Source organism: Saccopteryx leptura, chromosome 2 (assembly GCF_036850995.1).
Source record: "Saccopteryx leptura isolate mSacLep1 chromosome 2, mSacLep1_pri_phased_curated, whole genome shotgun sequence".
NCBI lineage: Eukaryota > Metazoa > Chordata > Mammalia > Chiroptera > Emballonuridae > Saccopteryx > Saccopteryx leptura.
This window is the reverse complement of record NC_089504.1, coordinates 12,275,747-12,296,426: the sequence shown is the minus strand read 5'-3', so window position 1 is coordinate 12,296,426 and position 20,680 is coordinate 12,275,747. Positions and strand designations below refer to the sequence as shown.

The window sequence follows — 20,680 nt, the reverse complement described above, 5'->3', positions numbered from 1 at the left end:
GAACGACGGGGCCGCGAGAGGGACTTTCCGCGCTGGGGGGCCGAGTACGGACGGAGTGCCCGGGACTCGTGTCAGTGTCTGCTCCCAGGATATGGGGTGTGGAGCATCCTTATCGTTTGGGGTTCGGCTCCTCAGCTCCTCTCGGGCTGGGCTTCCACCATCTGCTGCCTGCGTGGGCCTTGAGTCCCCTCTGCACTGAAGCTTAGGTAAGTCCCTCCTAGGGATGTGCACCTCGCGTCCTTGGGGCCTTGAACACAGGTTTACTCTCCTTGCTTTAGGATGTGGGTGTTCCCCGGGGATCTCGTTTTCTCGTGATTTCCGTTACCTACTGTATACTGACCATTCACAGATTTCTCTCGTAAGCCCCAGATGGCTCTTCTGAGCTCCAGGGCCAACTGCCTAAAAGACATCTGTCATTGATTGTCCTAATGTTAATGTGCCTTTTAGTTACCTCAAGTTCATCTGCGGATCTGCTTACCTCATAGTCCTTGTATAGGTGAAGGGCATCATCCAAGACGAAGCTTTGCCACCAGAAAACTTCAGTGTCGTTCCTTACCTTCTTGTCAATCCAATTGCTTACTGGGTTCTCCGTACTTGAGAGCTGGTGGTACATATTGTGGTAGAACACACATAGTATGTATCATTTTAATAACTCATAAGTGTAACGATTCGTGGCATTCAGTACATTCACAATATTGAATAGTCATAACCGCTGCTATATCTAACTTCATTCTTCTGTGTGTGGACAGCGTTTTTTCAGAACTTTTGAGTTGAAAAGACTGTCCTTTCCCCATTGAATGGTCTTGGCACCTTTGTTGAAAATCAACTGACTATATATATGTGAGGATTCATTTCTGGACTCTTCAGTCTAGTACATTGAACTATATGTTACTTATGCTAGTAACATAATGTTTTAATTGCTATAGATTTGTAGTAAGTTTTGAGAATTTTTTTGTTTTTCGAGATTGTTTTGGCTATTTCGTGCCCCTTGAAATTCCATATACATTTGAGTATCAGCTTTTACATTTCGAAGATCACTTTTGGTAGTATAGACAGCTTAATTTTTTTTTTTTCCTGAATTTGGAAACGGGGAGGCAGTCAGACAGACTCCCGCATGCGCCCGACCGGAATCCACTCGGCATGCCCACCAGGGAGCGATGCTCTGCCCATCTGCGGCGTTGCTTTGTTGCAACCAGAGCCATTCTAGCGCCTGAGGCAGAGGCCATGGAGCCATCCTCAGTGCCCGGGCCAACTTTGCTCTAATGGAGCCTTGGCTGCGGGAGGGGAAGAGAGAGACAGAGAGGAAGGAGAGGGGGAGGGGTGGAGAAGCAAATGGGCGCTCCTCCTGTGTGCCCTGGCCGGGAATTGAACCTGGGACTCCTGCAATACAGGCCGACGCTCTACCAGTGAGCCAACCGGCCAGGGCCTAGACAACTTAATTTTCAATCTTCCTGTCCTTAAATACAGAATGACTTTCCACGCAAATACCTTTTCATGTTGAGGAATTTTTTTTCTGTAACTAGTTTTTTTGAGAGATCTTATGAAAAGGGATTGTTGCCTGACCAGGCGGTGGTGCAGTGGATAGAGCATTGGGCTGGGATGCAGAGGACCCAGGTTCGAGACTCCAAGGTTGCCAGCTTGAGCGCGGGCTCATCTGGTTTCAGCAAAAAGCTCACCAGCTTGAACCCAAGATCGCTGGCTCCAGTAAGGGGTTACTTGGTCTGCTGAAGGCCCGTGGTCAAGGCACATATGAGAAAGCAATCAATGAACAACTAAGGTGTCGCAATGAAAAACTGATGATTGATGCTTCTCATTTCTCTCCATTCCTGTCTGTCTATCCCTCTCTCTGACTTACTCTCTGTCTCTGTAAAAAATAAATAAATTAAAAAAAAAGAAAAAGAAAAGGGATTGTAATCTGTCAGGTACCTTTTCTGTATCAATTGAGATGATCATATTTTTTCCCTTCACTTTTTCAAATGTAATATATTGCATTGATTGATTTTATGTTAAACCTCCCTTGCATTCTTGGGATAAATCCCACTTGGTAATAGTAAATAATCCTTTTAATATGCTGTTGGTAGTGGGGAGAATGTAACATGTGAACTGGGGAAGAACATGTATTCTGCTGTTGTTGGGTAGATTGTTCTTTTTTGAATTTTTTTTTCTGTGAGAGGAGGGAAGATAGTGAGGCAGACTGTTGCATGCACCCCCACTGGGATCTACCCTTCAACCCCCTGTCTTGGGCCAATGGTCCAGTACCAAGCTATTTTTAGTGCCTGAGGCTGGTGCCCTGGACCAACCTACCTATCTTTAGCTCCCCGCCACAGCACACTCCAACCAAATGAGCCATTGGATGTGGGAGGGGAAAAGGGAAAGAAGGAGGTGGGAGGAAGCGGATGGAATCTTCTCCTGTGTGCCCTGACCAGATTTCATCTGGGGGTGTCTGTACAACGGGCCAATGCTCTATCCACTGAGGCACTAGCCAGGTAGATTGTTCTTTATAAAGTCTGTTAGGTGTACTTGATTTATTGTGACGTCCAAGTCCCCTATTTCCTTAACTTTTATTGCTTGTTCTATTACCTTATTAAAAATAGGGTATTGACCCTGGCTGGTTAGCTCAGTGGTAGAGCGTCGGCCCAGCATGTGCAAGTCCCAGGTTTGATTCCCAGTCAGAGCACACAGGAGAAGTGCCGGTCTGCTTCTCCACCTTTCACCCCTCCCCTTTCTCTCTATCTCTCTTTTTCCTTCCCTCAGCCAAGGCTCCATTGGAGCGAGGTTGGCTCGGGTGCTGAAGATGGCTTCATGGCCTCTGCCTCAAGTGCTAGAATGGCTCTGGTTGCAACGGAGCAACACCCCAGAGGGGCAGAGCATCACCCCCTAGTAGGCTTACCTGGTGGATCCCAGTTAGTGCATGCGGAAATCTGTCTCTCTGCCTCCTTGCTTATCACTTCAGAAGAAAAAAAAAAAGGAAATAGGTTATTGAAGTTTCAGCTATTGTAGAACTTTTTATTTTTCCCTTCATTCAGCCCATTTTTTCATTATATATTTTGCTGATGTTAATAGATGTGTAAATGTTTATAGTTTTTATATTATCTGCTTTATTGAACCTTTTCTTAGTATGTGATATCCTTCTTTGTCTCTTGTAACCTTTATAAAAAATTTAAAGTCTGCTTTGCATGATCTTAGTATATAATCCCCATAGCTCTCTTTTGATTACTATTTGCATAGAATATCTTTTTTTTTTTAATCTTTTCACTTTCAACCTATTAATGTCTTTAGATCTAAAGTGAATTTCTTCTAGACTGCATGTAGTTGGATTATGATTTTGTTTGTTTGTATTTATGTTTGTTAAATCTATTCTGCCCATCTCTGTCTTCCGATTGGAGGGTTATAGCAATTTACATAATAAGTAATTGCCGATAGTGAAGGATTTATTTCTGCCATTTTGCTATTTGTTTTCCATAGGCCTTATAGCTTCTGTGTGTTTTCTTTATTACTGCCTTTTTCTGTGTATACTTTATTTTTATAGTGAAATACTTTGATTCACCTGTCACTTTCTTCCATATAATTTTCTTTCAAGACTTTCTTTGTGGTTCCCATGAGAATTATATTGAATAGCCAAAACTTATAACAATCTAATGGAATTGGTTGCAACTTCAGTACCATACAAAAACTTCTCATAGCTCTTTCCCCTCTTTCCCCTCTTCCCGTTATGGATGTTATAGATTACATCTTTAAACATTGTATGTCCAATAATATAAATTAATATTTTTATGCATATCTTTTATGGAGAAAATAAGAATTTGACTTAGAAAATATAATTATAGTAATACTTGCTTTTATAATTGTCCACGTATTACTCTTTTTAAAAAAAATTTTTTAGCCCTGGCCGGTTGGCTCAGCGGTAGAGCGTTGGCCTAGCGTGCGGAGGACCCGGGTTCGATTCCCGGCCAGGGCACACAGGAGAAGCACCCATTTGCTTCTCCACCCCTCCGCCGCGCTTTCCCTCTCTGTCTCTCTCTTCCCCTCCCGCAGCCAAGGCTCCATTGGAGCAAAGATGGCCCGGGCGCTGGGGATGGCTCTGTGGCCTCTGCCCCAGGCGCTAGAGTGGCTCTGGTCGCAACATGGCGACGCCCAGGATGGGCAGAGCATCGCCCCCTGGTGGGCAGAGCGCCGCCCCATGGTGGGCGTGCCGGGTGGATCCCGGTCGGGCGCATGCGGGAGTCTGTCTGACTGTCTCTCCCTGTTTCCAGCTTCAGAAAAATGAAAAAAAAAAAAAATTTTTTTTTTAATTACCTGTGACATTAAGCTTAGTTTTTTTTTTTAAATTTTATTTATTCATTTTAGAGAGGTGAGGATGGGGGAATGTGGGCAGAGGGAGGGGCAGGAAGCATCAACTCCCATATGTGCCTTGACGGGGCAAGCCCAGGGTTTTGAACTGGCGACCTCAGTGTTCCAGGTTGACGCTTGATCCACTGCACCACCACAAGTCAGGCCTGTCCATGTATTACTCTTGAAAGATCTTTATTTCTTCATATAGCTTCTAGTTATTTTCAAGTTGTTTTTTGTTTGTTTGTTTTAGTGAGAGATTGAGAGAGAAAGAGAGATGAAAAGAGAAGCATCAATTCACAGTTGTATCACTCTTACTCATTGATTGCTTCTCATATGTGCCTTGATGGTGGTGGCAGTGCTCCAATCGAGCCAGTAACCCCTTGCCCAAGCCAATGACCTTGGGCTTCAAGCCAGTGACCATTGGGGTCTAGCCAGCAACCATGGGATCATGTCGATGATCCTACGCTCAAACTGGTGACCTCGTGCTCAAGCTCATGAGCCTGGACTCAAGCCAGGTGAGCCCATGCTCAAGCCAGTGACTACAGGGTTTTTAACCTCAGCATCTCAGGTCAATGCTCTGTCCACTGTGCTATCACCAGTCCGGCTCAAGTGTCTGTTCACATTAACCTTAAGGATTCTCTTAGCATTCTTGAAGGGTAGGTTCAGTTGTAACTAATGGTAATGAAATCCATTAGCTCTTTATAAATTAGAGAGTTTATTAATTTCTCCCTCATTTCCCCCCTTTCTCCCTCTTATTTATTTATTTCTTTTCCGAGAGAGACAGGAGAACAGAGAGAGGGCCAGATAGGGACAGACAGGAAGGGAGAGAAATGAGAAGCATCAGTTCTTCATTGTGGCACCTTATTTGTTCATTGATTGCTTTCTCATATGTGCTTTGATGGAGGTGGTACTAAGCAGAGTGAGTGACCCCTTTCTCAAGGCAGCGACATTGGGCTTCTAGCCAGTGACCCCACACTCAGGCCGGATGAACCTTTTGTCAGGCTGATGAACCTGCACTCAAGCTGACGACCTCGGGTTTTGAACCTGGGCCCTCCACGTACCAGCCTGACGCTCTATCCACTGCACCACCACCTGGTCAGGCTCTTCTTCAATTTTGAAGGACAGTTCTGCTGGCTATAGAATTCTTCGTCAATGGTTTGTTTGTTTTTCCTTCAGCACTTTGAATATTATCAACCCTCTGCTTTCTGGTTTACAGGGTTTAAGATGAGAAATTGGCTGATTATCTCGTGGTGATCCCTTGTATGTGAATAGTGACCTTTCTTGCGCTGCTTCCAAGATTCTTCTCTTTGGCTTTCTACTGTTTGATAATTATTCTTTCTCTCCTTTCTTTCTTCTCCTGAGTTTTCCTGAGACTCCCACAAGGGTATATTGTTTCTCTTGATAGTGTCCTACATATCTTTATGCCTTATGTTTTTTTTTCTTCCCGCCCCCCCTCTTCCCCTCAGATGGAGTATGAAACACAGGGAACTCCTCTCCCTACCTACACAACAATTGTCCTGGCAGAAACCGAAGTAACTATTTTGGAACTCTGGAGTCTACTTGAAAACTTGCATCTTCCAAGGGAACACATGGTAAATTGAGGTTAATTTCAGTCAGTGTCAGCCTTCATTGTGATAGTACCTCCCCATCTCCTATACTTCCAGCCCATAGCAGGCGGCCATGTTTATCTTCAAGTACACTTGCTGGAGCCAGGATTGGAAATAAGAACTTTGTTCTTCAAATACTGGGGTTCTGTGTTATGATTGTTGATTTTTGCTTTTCAGTTCTGAGGAGCTGGCATAGAGGCTGCTGTCATTGTTTCACATAAAGTATACTAGTTTCCAGGAGATTTAAAGAAATACAACCTGTTTTGCTTGTTTGGTTGTTGTTTTGGTTTTTTGTTTTTCTTTTTTTACATCATTTGGGAACCAGACATTTAAGGATTAGGACATTCAAAAGCAACCACTTAGATGGTGGAAATTAGATAGCCTCTATGTATAACCAGGGAAAAATGAAGGTTCAGATAAAACCTGAGAACTCAGGCTTTCACCTCAGGAGGATCCTGATCCCTTACACAGAGACATTCTTCAAAAATTAAAACAAACAAACAAAAAACTACAGCAACTCCTGGAGCAGGGGTGGAATCTGATTTCTTGACTACCACATTACAAATTTCAAATGTTAATTTTTCTTTTCTTTCTTTTTTTTTCTTTTTTCTTTTATTTTTTGTGAGATGGGTGGTGGGGGACAGACAGATAGGAAGGGAGAGAGATGAGAAACATCAATTCTTTGTTGTGGCACCTTAGTTATCATTGATTGCTTTCTCCTATGTGCCCTGTCCGAGGGGCTCCAACTGAGCCAGTGACCCCTTGCTCCAGCCAGTGACTTTGGCTCAAGTCAGTGACCTTGGGCTTCAAGCCAGTGACCTTTGGTCTCAAGCTATTGACCATGAGGTCATGTCTATGATCCCATGCTCAAGCTAGTGACCCTGCGCTCAACCTGTTGACCCTGTGCTCAAGCTGGTGATCTTGGGGTTTCAAGCCGGGGTCCTCTGCGTCACAGGCCAACACTCTATCCACTGCACCAGCGCCTGATCAGGCAAATGTTCAATTTTCAATAAGAATTGCAAGGCAAACAAAGAAACTGGAAAGTATGGCCCATTTAAAGGAACAAAATATATCAACAGAAACTATTTCAGAGAAAGTCCAGATTTCAGATCTACTAGACAAAGACTTTAAAACTATCATTAAAGAGGTAGAAATTTCAAAAAGAAACAAAAATGAAATTCTGTATTTGAAAAGTGTAACAAAAATGAAAAAAATTAGTAGAGGAGTTAAAAATCAGATTTAAGTAGACAGATGAAAGAATCAATAGACTTGAGGATATTTCTCTCTTAAGTAGTTCTTGAAAGCTATTTTTTCTTTCCCATTTTTTTTTAATTTTTAAAATTTTTTTATTTATTCATTTTGAGAAAGAGAGGAGAGGGAGCAAGAGAGAGACAGATAGAAGGGGGCAGAATAGGAAGCATCAACTCCCGTGTGTGTCTTGACCAGGCAAGCTCTAGGTTTTGAACTGACAACCTCAGTGTTCCAGGTCGACGCTTTATCCACTGCGCCACCACAGGTCAGGCTTCATTCTGTGGACAAGCCCTGCCGGGGGTGAGGATGACAGAGATGCAAAGACCCGACTCCATGGACCAGGTTCAGTGACACATATCCATTTTATTCAGGAAGTAAACTAGCTTATATACAAGGGTTCAGCCAATAGGATGTTATACTAGGACAAATGGCCAAAAAAGGTCAGAAGGCTGTCTGGCTAGAGCTGAGTCATTTCCGTATAGCGGGCGAGCTCCCTCCAGGGTGTGCCAGGAAGGGTTTATCCTTGCTGGAGTGTTCTCACAGCATTGCATCAGCTATAGCTGCCAGGTAAATGCTCTGCACTCTACCTACATCTTTCCCATTTTCTAACACAGTACTTAAAGCCTTTCTGATCTTAGCCTCCAAACTGTTCTATGTACAGACCCATCTCTCCATCCCCGTTTTCCCTTCTGTACTCCTATAGGAATGGACTTTTGAAAAACCCAGATCTTATTGATATATTGGCACTGTCCTTAAAAACCTATAAGGGCTGCCATATATCTATGGATTAAACTTCATTTTCCTTGTGTTAGCATTCAGGGACCTTCTCATTCTGACTCTAGTTTGCCACAGCACTTTCAGACCAGTCCCATATTCCACTCATACACCCTAACCATATGTTCTAAGATACAAAGCGGCATGCCGTAAAAAGGTGAGCATTATTGTAAACAAAAAATTTTCTGTGATTGGATAAAATGTTAAGACATATAGGATTGGTGGACATTGAGATAGACTGTATATATACAAAGTCTATTTAAAAAATGGAAGCCCAGATAAAAATGATATGTATGTCACCACTAACCTAGTAGTCAACATTGCATCTAATATAATGGACCATGTAGTATAAAACATAACCCATGATGTGCTACCCACAAATGTTTGACTTTTTATTTTTTTATTTATTTTTATTTTTTACAGAGACAGAGTCAGAGAGAGGGATAGACAGGGACAGACAGACAGGAACGGAGAGAGATGAGAAGCATCAATCATTAGTTTTTCATTGAGCATTGTAACACCTTAGTTGTTCATTGATTGCTTTCTCACATGTTCCTTGACCGGGGGCCTTCAGCAGACCGAGCAACCCCTTGCTGGAGCCAGCAACCTTGGGTCCAAGCTGGTGAGCCTTGCTCAAACCAGATGAGCCCGCACTCAAGCTGGCGACTGCGGGGTCTCGAACCTGGGTCCTTCTGCATCCCAGTCCAATGCTCTATCCACTGCGCCTTAAGTACAAATTTCCCTGCCTGTACCCGAAAACTTGCTTCCACAAGAGGTCACTAAGTTTCTTCTTCTAGAAGCTTTGTTTTCTTGAGATATGACTTCCAATGATATCTCAAGGATCAACAGATTAAAGTCAAGCCTGACCAGGTTAAAAATTACTTAGGGGCATAACAACCAGATGTAATGCGTAGCCCTGGATTTGATACTAACTTCGGAAAAATAGCTATTAAATAAATGTTTGCAGACAACAGAAAATTCAATCATAGGTAGGAGTTAAATGAGAAAAATTTACTGAAGTATTACTGATTCTGGAAATTCAGCAGTAAAAATATTATTAGGTTGATAGAAAATTTGAATATGATCTAGGAATTAGATGAGAGAAAAATTTACTGAATTAGTGTAATGTCGGTGGCCGAGGCCAGGCAGGTTCACATTGGTTTCGGGGAGACGGCAGAGAAGCTGCAGAGCCAAAAAGCGTTGAGCCATTCTGTTTAATAAAGTCTCACAATGGCAGTTGAGCACACAGGCAGGGTAAAATAAACCACTTCTCAGGCAAACAAACAACAAAATGGCCCCTCACAGTGGCAGGTAGGCAATCTGAGCATCCGCAATCCCCAACTTCTCCCCAGCGAAAGCTCCCATAGCAGGGGTCGGGAACCTATGGCTTGTGAGCCAGATGTGGCTCTTTTGATGGCTGCATCTGGCTCACAGACAAATCTTTAATAAAAAAAATAATATGTTAAAAATATAAAACATTCTCAGCCCTGGCTGGTTGGCTCAGTGGTAGAGCGTCGGCCTGGCATGCAGGAGTCCAGGTTCGATTCCTGGCCAGGGCACACAGGAGAAGCGCCCATTTGCTTCTCCACCCCTCCCCCTCTCCTTCCTCTCTGTCTCTCTCTTCCCCTCGCACAGCCAAGGCTCCATTGGAGTAAAGTTGGCCTGGGCGCTGAGGATGGCTCCATGGCCTCTGCCTCAGGCGCTAGAATGGCTCTGGTCGCGACAGAGCAATGCCCCAGATGGGCTGAGCATCGCCCCCTGGTGGGCATGCTGGGTGGATCCCGGTCGGGTGCATACGGGAGTCTGTCTGACTGCCTTCCCATTTCCAACTTCAGAAAAATACACAAAAGACAACAACAACAAAAAACATTCTCATGTATTACAATCCATTTTCTACCACTCATGTTCATGGTTGCGGGTGGCTGGAGCCAATCACAGCTGTCCTCCAGGACAACACCAAATTTTTATTGGATAATACGTAACGTACACAGGTCGTTGTATGGCCCTCACGGAATTACATTTTAAAATATGTGGCATTTATGGGTCTCTCAACCGAAAAGGTTCCTGACCTCTGACCCATAGCCTTATATAGGTTAGGCACACATGCGTCTGTCACGTACTCACACATTAATCAAGCAAAGTGCTTACACTTGGTAACCCCAGGCGCAAGCCTAACAGGGCTGCCTCACAATTAGTAATATTGAATAAGGTAGATTTCTATCCTGTGTGATCTCATCTTGAAAAACACTATGTCAAACACACAAAGAAGGGTGTATATTAAAGTATTGACATTGGGGATAGGGAAGTGATGATTTTATTTTTTTATCTCATATTTTTTTCTCCAAGGAATACTACACTGATTTTCTAATGCTTTTAAATTTTTTTCTTAAGATTATACTATATATACCTTGTCATGTACATATGAATCGTGAAATACATGAGCGTATGTTACCAGAATATTAAAAGTTTGGTCATGGTGTTAGGAGTTCAGGGCATTTCACTTTCTTCTTAATATTATATATATTATTTGAATACGTCTAAATGGCTGTGTGTTATTATTATGTAAGTGTATAAGGAGAAAATGAACAAATTATTATCCCGAGGGAGTTCAGCAAGCCTAATGTAATAGACAAGTCCCAAAAAAGAACAGAGCGCAGCTTTTTCTCTGGGTGATTTGGATGCATTATACACAGGAAAACATTAGGAATGAATCATTCACCAGGAAAAGAACATAGGCTATTTGAATTAAAAAAGGAAAAGAGTAGGAAAAGGTGGTAGAATTATTTTATAAATTATCAAGACTTAAGTAGCACCTTTAATAATCATTGCTTTTCTTTCCAGCTACATTGTAAATTTATTCAGGACAGAGTCTTTAAACTTCATTATATTGTTATTGCTCTGTATACCACTTTTGAATGATTTTTGAATAAAATGCCAGCCGCATTTTCAATTAATACTGATACAGCCATGTTCATTTCTGTCCTATTGTGTCTCAAACAATTTCAAGGGATGTGGATGGTTTGGCCAGTGCCACTTGGACTTGAGAGTCAGAAGTTTTACTTCTAGACTGAACTCTATAATTTAGGCTGGACTCCTTTGTTAAATGAGAAAACTCATATTCTCACGTGTTTGTTGTAAAGCCAAAGGAGATAATCTGGGACCCATCACAATCCTTGGCACATCTGTGCACCCTCAATAAATGCCAGGTGAGTTGGATAACATTGTTGAGTGCTTTTGAAAAAACAGTACACTTGAAAGGTGAGCAGAGGATTCTTTGCTCTAGCATAGTACACCTCTCCTTAGGCTTAACAGGTGCTTACCAATCTGCTTTCCCAAGCCCCCAAGCCCCCAAACCCCCAATCCTGCTTTCAGTCTCTCATGTAGTCATATAGCCACTGCCTATCCAAGCCCAGCCACTATGGAAATGTTCTGTGTGCCTCTCAGAACAGGTTCTGCGCAAGCGCAGACGCCGGAGGTGGGCTAAAGACCCAGGTGGGGCTTCGAGAAGAGGAAGTACGCCCTCGTTGCCTTTTACTGGGCCAATGGCGCGGCGCGGCTCAACCACGGACCTATAAAACTGGGGAGGAGGCGGGCGGAGGGCGGAAGAAGCTGGTCTCACGTGAGTAGGGGGCGGGGAAGACGGGGGCAGGACGGCTCGGGAGGCCCAGGCTACGGGGCCTCCGGGACGGCGAACGGCGGGCAGCGGAGGAGGAGACGGCTGGTCGGGTAGGGCCGTGTTTTCCCTCCACCCACCTCCTTTCCACCAAGCTCGGGGGGATCCTCTGACGGCCTCTGCAGGGAGCCAACCTATGTTCTCATCCCTCAGGGCTGGGCCGGCGAGACTGCGCTCAGCTCCCTCGCCGTACCGGGTTGTGAGGGGAGCTGTGATTGGGGGGAGGGGGAGCTGCGGCGGAGGGGAGAGGGCGCATGCGCAGGGGGGAATGCTCCCGTAGCCCCTGCCCGAACCGGTTCCCCCTGTCGCGGGTGGGTGTCGGTCTTCAGACTCCTGCACTGACAGCCGGCCCTCTGGCCCCCCAGCGAAGCGGGTTTGTCTTTTGAGTTTGTTTTGGGGCAGGTCTTATGTGGGAATCGGCCGCTCCCTCCGCCTCAGTTTCTCCCTATTGCACTCAGGGCGTGTGTGTCTGATTTAGGCTGATCTCGGGCTCGGCCTGCCTTTCTGGCTGCGCCTAATTTGAAAGACTTGAGTTTATTTCGTTGGTTCTGCCATCTCGTGTTGGTCTTATCATCTCATTTTCACCGCCTGCAATTAAAGTGTCCTCGGTATCCCACTCGCCCCATCTTTAAAATAGCTGCTCCTAATGTCTCCTTGTTGTGTCTTGAGTCGCGGGAACCTTCAGGGTTTCAGGTGTTGAACCTGGGGATAACCCGACTTCCAGGAGTTCGCTGTCAATTGCCTGGTAGTGCTTTGGTCCTTAACATTTCAGACTTAACATCTGCACCTACTTTAACATACCAGGGTTACTAGGGTATTCTTTTAATTTATTTTGAAAGCAACAGTGATGATGATACTAGTGTTCACACTGGTAGTTCTCCGTTAGTTCAAAATCCTTTTCCAGTTTGAATATGAGGTCGTTGAGCTTTTGTTGCTTTTATTAATGGGGGAAAAAACTGTCAGGGACAGGTTTCACAATTCGTTTGATATTTTCATTCCAATAAACACCTGTATTCACATATGTGTAACTGGAGTAGTAAGTCCCGAGTCGGTGTGTGTGTGTGTCACCAGCTGCTTTGTTTGTTTAGGAAGTAAAAAACAATGGAGGGTGAATTGAACTGTGTCACATTAAACTGATGTTTGAAAAGTAGTTGAAAAAAGCTTAGGTGTCAAGGAAGTGCACATTCGACTTTTTTTTTTTTTTTAAACAAAGGACCTGTTGGCCTTAATTCAAGTGTGTGGAGAGTGCTGGTTTATATATATTGAAAGCTTTCAAGTAGGGTTTACTTAAAAATTAAATGAATAGGGGAGAGAATTCTTTATGGTTTTTCTTTGTAAAGCTCAGTTTGCAATAAATAAAAATTGAATCCATGATTTGTATTTATTGGTAACATTTAATTCACAAGTAGCTTTCATAGCATTTGTAGACTCAAATTTGTAATTAAAATTAAACTGTTGCTATTTTTGGTACACTTTTCTTAGTTTTATAGCCCAGTTTACAGTTAATTAACTCCTTGGCGTTAAGGTGTATATTTGTCTGGATAGTTAACCTGTCAACTGTATATGAATTTTGGCATTTTTGGCATAGTATTCTATTAGCTGTTTACAGGTGTTTAATTTGGATTAAATGGAAATTTAGTGACACTAAAAGTGAAGACACCTGCTTCCTATCTTTTCTACCGTGTATTGTAAGAAGTATATTATGACATTATCTGCATGAGGGGGACATGATTTTCCACAAATATATAAGGTCTACCGGAAAGTTCTGTCCGTTTCTATCACAACAAGTTTCAACACGTAAGCACATGTTTATTTGGTGCATGTGTGCCTCTCTATTTTTATCACTTAATGTATACATACTGACATAGCAAATTAACTAAAAGTTGATTCATGTTAGTCTTATGTGTGAAGCCATAATGTACCCATGGCTACTGATAAAGTTCATTTACGCCACTGTAATTTTTACGAATTTCAACAAGAAAGAAATGCTACAGAAGCATGTCTGTCGCATCCACCATATTCCACGGACTTAGCACCCTCCGACTATCACTTGTTTTTGTCCTTACAAAATTTTTTGAAGGGCAAAAAATTCAAAAATGAAGAAGATATCAAACAAGCACTGGTTCAGTTTTTCGCATCAAAAGATAAAACATAGCCTGACCTGTGGTGGCGCAGTGGATAAAGCGTCGACCTGGAAATGCTGAGGTCGCTGGTTCGAAAACCTGACTTGCCTGGTCAAGGCACATATGGGAGTTGATGCTTCCAGCTCCTCCCCCCTGTCTCTCTCTCCTCTCTCTCTCTCCTCTCTAAAATGAATAAATAAAAAGAAAAAAAGAAAAACAAAAAAACAAAAGATAAAACATTTTTCAAAAACGGGATATACAAATTGCTCTCACGCTGGCAATAAATCAATAATAATAGCAATTATATTATTTAATAAAGTTTATTGACGGTAAGAAAAATTTGTATTTTGTTTTATTCCAAAAACGGACAGAACTTTCCGGTAGACCTTATATATTAGCTTTACAGCCGCATTCTTTAAAGAAGCCATTGTCTTTTATTGAGTATATTTCCAGCTAGAGTTTACAGCCCAGATTCTTTTAAAGAAGTCATTGTCTTTCAATGAGCATGTTTCCAGCTAAAATAAAGCCTACTTTGAAGTTCTCATCATTTCACAGTAATTGTTTTAACAAGTGACCTTTGACTACAGTCTTCAGAAAATACTTCTTTTAAATTGGTGCTATTGTTGAGTATACCGAGGTTCTGACATGGACTTGCCATAATGTTATCTTTGTAGTTTTCAATATAATCAGATAACATTAACTTTTTCAAGCATGTGTATTAAATGAATATAAAATATATAAAAAGTAAGTGAATATAAAATTCATATCAGAAATGCAAGAAATGCTTATTTAACCAACATGCATAAACCAGTGTTGGTCATGGCATTTGGGTGCTTTGTATGTAGCTACCTTGTTTTGTTGGTTTTCCATGGTTAGATCCCAAAGAAAGAAAACCCAAAACTAAGGACTCATGCCTATTGCTGTATGTGAAAAAAAAAATAGCATGTCAATTTAACATCTGTTTCTTTTTTCAATAATTTGATTACCATGTTCTGCTCCCACCCCACCCCCAGTTTTCTTATGATCCTCATTATTCTCTAGAAAGCTTATAAGTCAAAACAATACTAGATAGACATTTAAACTTACATTGTAACCATTCTTGTTGACCCTAAAAGCCACGTTTCTCTTTGTGTGCAAAGACTGACCAAATATGGCAGTTTGCAAGTCATGAATACTTGAATTCATAGAATTTAGCCTAGGAAGTTTTTCTCTTTCCAGAGCCTGTGTAATACTCTGAGGTATCAACAGTGAGAATTTTTTTTTTTTAATAGAGACAGAGAGAGAGTCAGAGAGAGGGATAGATAGGGACAGAAGACAGGAATGGAAGGAGATGAGAAGCATCAATCATCAGTTTTTCATTGCGACACCTTAGTTGTTCATTGATTGCTTTCTCATATGTGCCTTGACCATGGGCCTTCAGCAGACTGAGTAACCCCTTGCTAGAGCCAGCGACCTTGGGTCCAAGCTGGTGAGCTTTTGCTCAAACCAGATGAGCCCGTGCTCAAACTGGCAACCTCGTGGTCTCAAACCTGGGTCCTCGGCATCCCAGTCCGATGCTCTATCCACTGCGCCACTGCCTGGTCAGGCAACAGGGAGAATTTTTTGAAGATTGTTCTAGTATAGTATTATAAGGCTTAACTTTCCTGCCAAATTTCTTTTTCTATGGCTCATTAAAAAAGTGAAAATAAAACTTGTTTATTAGTTCATGAGTGACATTAAATAGGATATATATCTTGGCTCTAAAATATGAGATGTGTATCTTAAGTGTGTGGTTATGCTGCTGAATTTGGAGGTTTGCACGTCTTAAGACTTAGTGCGTGAGTATGTATCTCCAGTTAAGGTCACATCAGCTTTTATTTATAAATCATTACTCTGCTGGGATCTGTTAATCTTTGTGGTAATAAGTTCTTCTCCATACTAAAATCTGGCATTTCTTAAGGTACATTAGCAAGTTCCTGTGGTAACTGAACAAAATGTTACTTCTTAAGGCTTAATAATAATTGGACTATTTAAAACACTTTTTCCCCATTTTCCATTATTTGTACATTTTGGTAATTATAACCATCAACTTATGGTTAAAGTCTTGTTTTCCTTTTTCTAAGGATGACCTTTTGTCTCAGGAAAAGGAATTGATACATAGAATCTTCCTTTGGGGACATATTGTAAATATCATCAAGGGTTTTAAGAGGCAGCATTCAAGGGAAAATTTAATTAAATGTTGGATGTTTGTATAATATTGGTGTAGGGAAGAGCCTTGAGTTAATCATTTTAATATTTTTACTGTAGAGGTAATAAACTGCCATATACCCTTGAAGTGTGCTGATAAATGGATTCTGGTAATGTAAGAGTTAGAACGTGCCACATAAATCCCTTTTGCTGTGATATGCGATTGTCTAAGAATAGACCTCTAATGTATCTGCAGAAGAAAAAAGTTATTTATTGTACTTACCTATTCAGTTCTCTGAATTGAAAAAATGTGATTTCTGTATAAAATCATTCTCTAGCAAAAAGTCTTTTTTTAAATTATTATTATTATTATTATTTTTGCTTTTCAGTGTGAGAAAACATCTTTTCAGATAAGCATAAAAACACCTGTGGAACTTAATTAAATATTTGTGAAGTTTTTTTATCTTATGCAGTGCCTATTCCAGTGTTGTTAATGAAGGTGCTCAGAAAATGTTTGATTGCTCACACTTACTAAATGTTCCACCATCCTTGTGTAACTGTGGACCAGAGCCATATACTAGAAAGTGCAGAAAAATGTATTTTCTGTCAAACATTCGTGGTTTGCCTATATACATTCCCATGAAAATTGGAGGTCAGAGAAAGCAGAAACCATATTTATTGCATTTACCTTTGGCTGTGTTCGTCTATTAAATTATTTGCTTGTGTGGCGTTAAATTCTCTAAGTTTATGGAGAAATGTATAATATAAATGTTTCAGCCCTGGACGATTGGCTCAGTGGTAGAGCGTCAGCCTGGCGTGCAGAAGTCCCGGGTTCGATTCCCGGCCAGGGCACACAGGAGAGGAGCCCATCTGCTTCTCTACCCCTCCCCCTCTCCTTCCTTTCTGTGTCTCTCTTCCCCTCCCCTCCTGCAGCCAAGGCTCCATTGGAGCAAAGTTGGCCTGAGCACTGAGGATGACTCTGTGGCCTCTGCCTCAGGCACTAGAATGGCTCTGGTTGCAACAGAGCAATGCCCCAGATGGGCAGAGCATTCCCCCCTGGTGGGCATGCCGGGTGGATCCCGGTCAGGGCGCATGCGGGAGTCTGTCTGCCTCCCCGTTTCCTAAGAAAAAAAAAAATAAATAAATGTTTCAGATCTGAGTGTAGACTAGTTGATATTCTAAATGGAATAGATTTATTTTCTTCACTGTGGATGAGGCACTATATATGTCTAGAAATAATTTTTGGATAATCCTGCATTACTTAATAATATGCATATATTTTATTTATAAAACACCAGTTTGAATTAAAATGTGTTTTTGAAATTACATAATTCCAGAAAAAGTAAAGGCAAGAGTACTGTTTAAAAAAAAACCTTAGCAAGGGGAGAAATATGATCTGACCTTGTGAATGGGTTAGTACGTTAATATTAAGCTTTTTCTTTATTCCCAGAAATAGGTTTCTGTTGTGGAAATGGCAGCCAAATTTAAATATTTAGTTTCAGAGATAATGTGGTGAAGTGAAGCATACCTAGAGTTCTGGAAAAAATTGGAAGTGTTGTTTTCTGAAATACCCACAGGAACATGGGGAAACCACTCATACAGGTTATTTTCTTCAGGAGTCTGTAATATTGTACTTAATCAGCACAGTGTTAAGTGAGTTTTGTGTGCATTTCATCCCCTTTTTACATCTTGTATCTTTTATTAGAAGTATCAAGATACAAAGGAGGGGAGAGTGTGAACTTTGGAATCAGAAATATATAGATATCCCAAGTCAGGCACTTCCTGAGTATATGAGTTAAGGTAACCTACTTAATGACTCTGAGACTCAGTTTCTTCCCTTGTAAAAATGGAACTAATTAAGTTTACATCATAGATAAGGACTGGAAAGCATCTGGCATCCTGCTCCTTTCCTGGATACTCATTCACAAAGGAATAGAAGGGGTTCAGTCCCCTTGTACATATGAGGAAACAAACTAAACCTCATCCAATTCATCTGAGAAGTTTCACTCCCAGTTGGTTTTTTAAAAAATACTGTAGCAGACTGATAACTTTTTTCCCCTTCCTTTTAGTAAGAGAAACAGACAGGAAGGGGGAGAGATGAATAAGAAGCCTCAACCCGGCCCTGGCCGGTTGGCTCAGCGGTAGAGCGTCGGCCTGGCGTGCGGGGGACCCGGGTTCGATTCCTGGCCAGGGCACATAGGAGAAGCGCCCATTTGCTTCTCCACCCCCCCTCCTTCCTTTCTGTCTCTCTCTTCCCCTCCCGCAGCCAAGGCTCCATTGGAGCAAAGATGGCCCGGGCGCTGGGGATGGCTCCTTGGCCTCTTCCCCAGGTGCTAGAGTGGCTCTGGTCGCGGCACAGCGACGCTCCGGAGGGGCAGAGCATCGCCCCCTGGTGGGCAGAGCGTCACCCCTGGTGGGCGTGCCGGGTGGATCCCGGTCCGGCGCATGCGGGAGTCTGTCTGACTGTCTCTCCCCGTTTCCAGCTTCAGAAAAAATACAAAAAAAAAAAAAAAGAAGCCTCAACCCAGTTGCTGCACTTTAGTTGTTCATTGATTGCTTTCTCATATGTGCCCTGATGGGGGGGCGGGGCTCCAGTTGAGCCAGTGACCCCCTGCTCAAGCCAGCGACCTTGGGTTTGAAGCCAGCAATCTCAGGGTTTCAAACCTGGGTCCTCAGTGTCCCAGGCCGATGTTTCATCCACTGTGCCACTGCCTGGTCAGGCCCAGACTGTTAACTTTTAAAAGTATTGATGAAGCTTGATTACTTACGAGAAAGGGAGAAATAACTGAAAGCATTGGCTGTCTTCTTTTGGCAGTTCATTGTATTGATTTTTGTGAGTTTTATCCTAAAGATCCTATTAAGTTACAACCAGTCTCTTAAAACTTATTGACCAATGAATAAACAAAATGTGGTACATATGTACGTACATACATGCACACATACATACATTGGGATGTTATTCAACCTTAAAAACAAAGAAATTCTGACACATGCTACAACATAGATGAACTTTGAAATGATGTAAGCCAGTCACATAATGACAAATATTAGTAATTCCACTGCTTATATGAGGTGCCTAAAGTAGTCTGATTTCTAAATAGAAACTAGAATGTTGGTGAACAGGATTTATTGTTTAATGGGTGGAGCTTCAGACCTGGCCAGTCAGCTCAGTCAGAACATTGTCCCGAAACACCAATGTGGTTTCCATTCCCGGTTGGACACAAATAGGAGATAACCGTTGAGTATACAACTAAGTGGAACAACAAATGAATAATTCTTTCTGTCCCTGCCTTCTTCCCCACTCTTCCCCCCTCTCTCTCCTGCTCTCCCTTTCTCTGTCTCTCTAAAAATCAAAAAAGTAATGGGAGTTGCAGCTGAAGAAGATGAAAAAGTTACAGCAATGGATGGTAAGGATGGTTGCACAACATTGTGAATGTACTTACTGCCATAGAACTAACTGTATGTTGAAATATGGCTAAAATGGTAAAGTTTATGTGTATTTAATCACAATTTTAGAAGATTAAAACTTAAAAAAAATTTTTTTAGAGACTATGTTATAGAGGAAGGTTGGGGGGGGAGACAAAAAGTATCAACTCATAGTTGCTTCACTTTAGTTCATTGCTTGCTTTGTTGCTTATGTCATTTGTGCTTTGACCTGGCAAGCCCAGGCTTTTTTTTTTTTTAAAGAAATTTTTTTTTTAATTTTTTTACAGAGTCAGAGAGAGAGTCAGAGACAGAGAGATGAGAAGCATCAATTATTAGTTTTTCGTTGTGAGTTGCAACACCTTAGTTGTTCATTGATTGCTTTCTCATATGTGCCTTGACCGTGGGCCTTCAGCAGACCAAGCAACCCCCTGCTCGAGCCAGCGACCTTGGGTCCAACCTGGTGAGCTTTGCTCAAATCAGATGAACCCGTGCTCAAGCTGGCAACCTCGGGGTCTCGAACCTGGGTCCTCCGCATCCCAGTCCGACGCTCTATCCACTGCCACCGCCTGGTCAGGCAAGCCCAGGGCTTTTGAACCAAAAACCTCAATGTTCCAGGTCTACACTCTTATCCACTGCACCACCATAGGTCAGCCTAAAACTTATAAAATCTTTTTTTAAATTTTTTTTATTTTTTATTTATTCATTTTAGAGAGGAGAGAGAGAGAGAGAGAAAGGAGAGAGAGACAGGGGGGAGGAGCTGGAAGCATCAACTCCCATATGTGCCTTGACCAGGCAAGCCCAGGGTTTCGAACTGGCGACCTCAGCATTTCCAGGTCGACGCTTTATCCACTGCGCCACCACAGGTCAGGCTATAAAATCTTTTAAAAATTAAACTTTAAAGCCATTGTCTTACAAATTCCTATATTCTTAAGGTCTCTATTTTTTTTTAGTTCATGTGGAATTGAACTAAAAGAGTAACTTCATAGTTTAAGGAAGTGAATTGCCGCAGCATTATAAGTTAAAATTTACCTAAGACTGACTTAGATAAACTAGTTTATCTTGCTTTTAACTGCTGTAATCCCAAAATGAATAAGTTCTTTTTTTGTTTTTCTAAGCTAATCAAATTTTTTTCAGAAAGTTTACATTAAAGTGGTTTGTAAAGCCAATAGTCACGGCCACCATCACAGCTGCCTGGCCCATGCAGGTTCACATTTGTTTCGGACAGATGGTAATGAAACAACGGAGCCAAGAACTGGTGGGCCATTATCTTTAATCCTACCTTGCACCCTGCAGGCAAGAAATACACACAGTGGGAAAACACTTCCCTT

General features: G+C 42.0%; 1 protein-coding gene across 5 annotated transcripts in view; it reads left to right on the top strand.

The window, feature by feature from the left end:
- The first annotated feature begins 70 nt into the window (after nt 1-70).
- RABGAP1 (RAB GTPase activating protein 1) overlaps nt 71-20,680 on the top strand; it is a 188,147-nt gene continuing 167,537 nt past the window's right edge. Inside the window, exons 1-2 of one of the 5 annotated variants that reach the window (XM_066367221.1) lie at nt 71-206; nt 5,799-5,924. The gene's annotated coding sequence lies outside the window, so the exon portion shown is untranslated. Of the gene's footprint in view, nt 207-5,798; nt 5,925-11,594; nt 11,691-11,955; nt 12,011-19,301; nt 19,334-20,680 lie in introns of those variants that run through there. The other 4 variants (XM_066367220.1, XM_066367224.1, XM_066367223.1 and 1 more) reach the window with 4 other exon arrangements.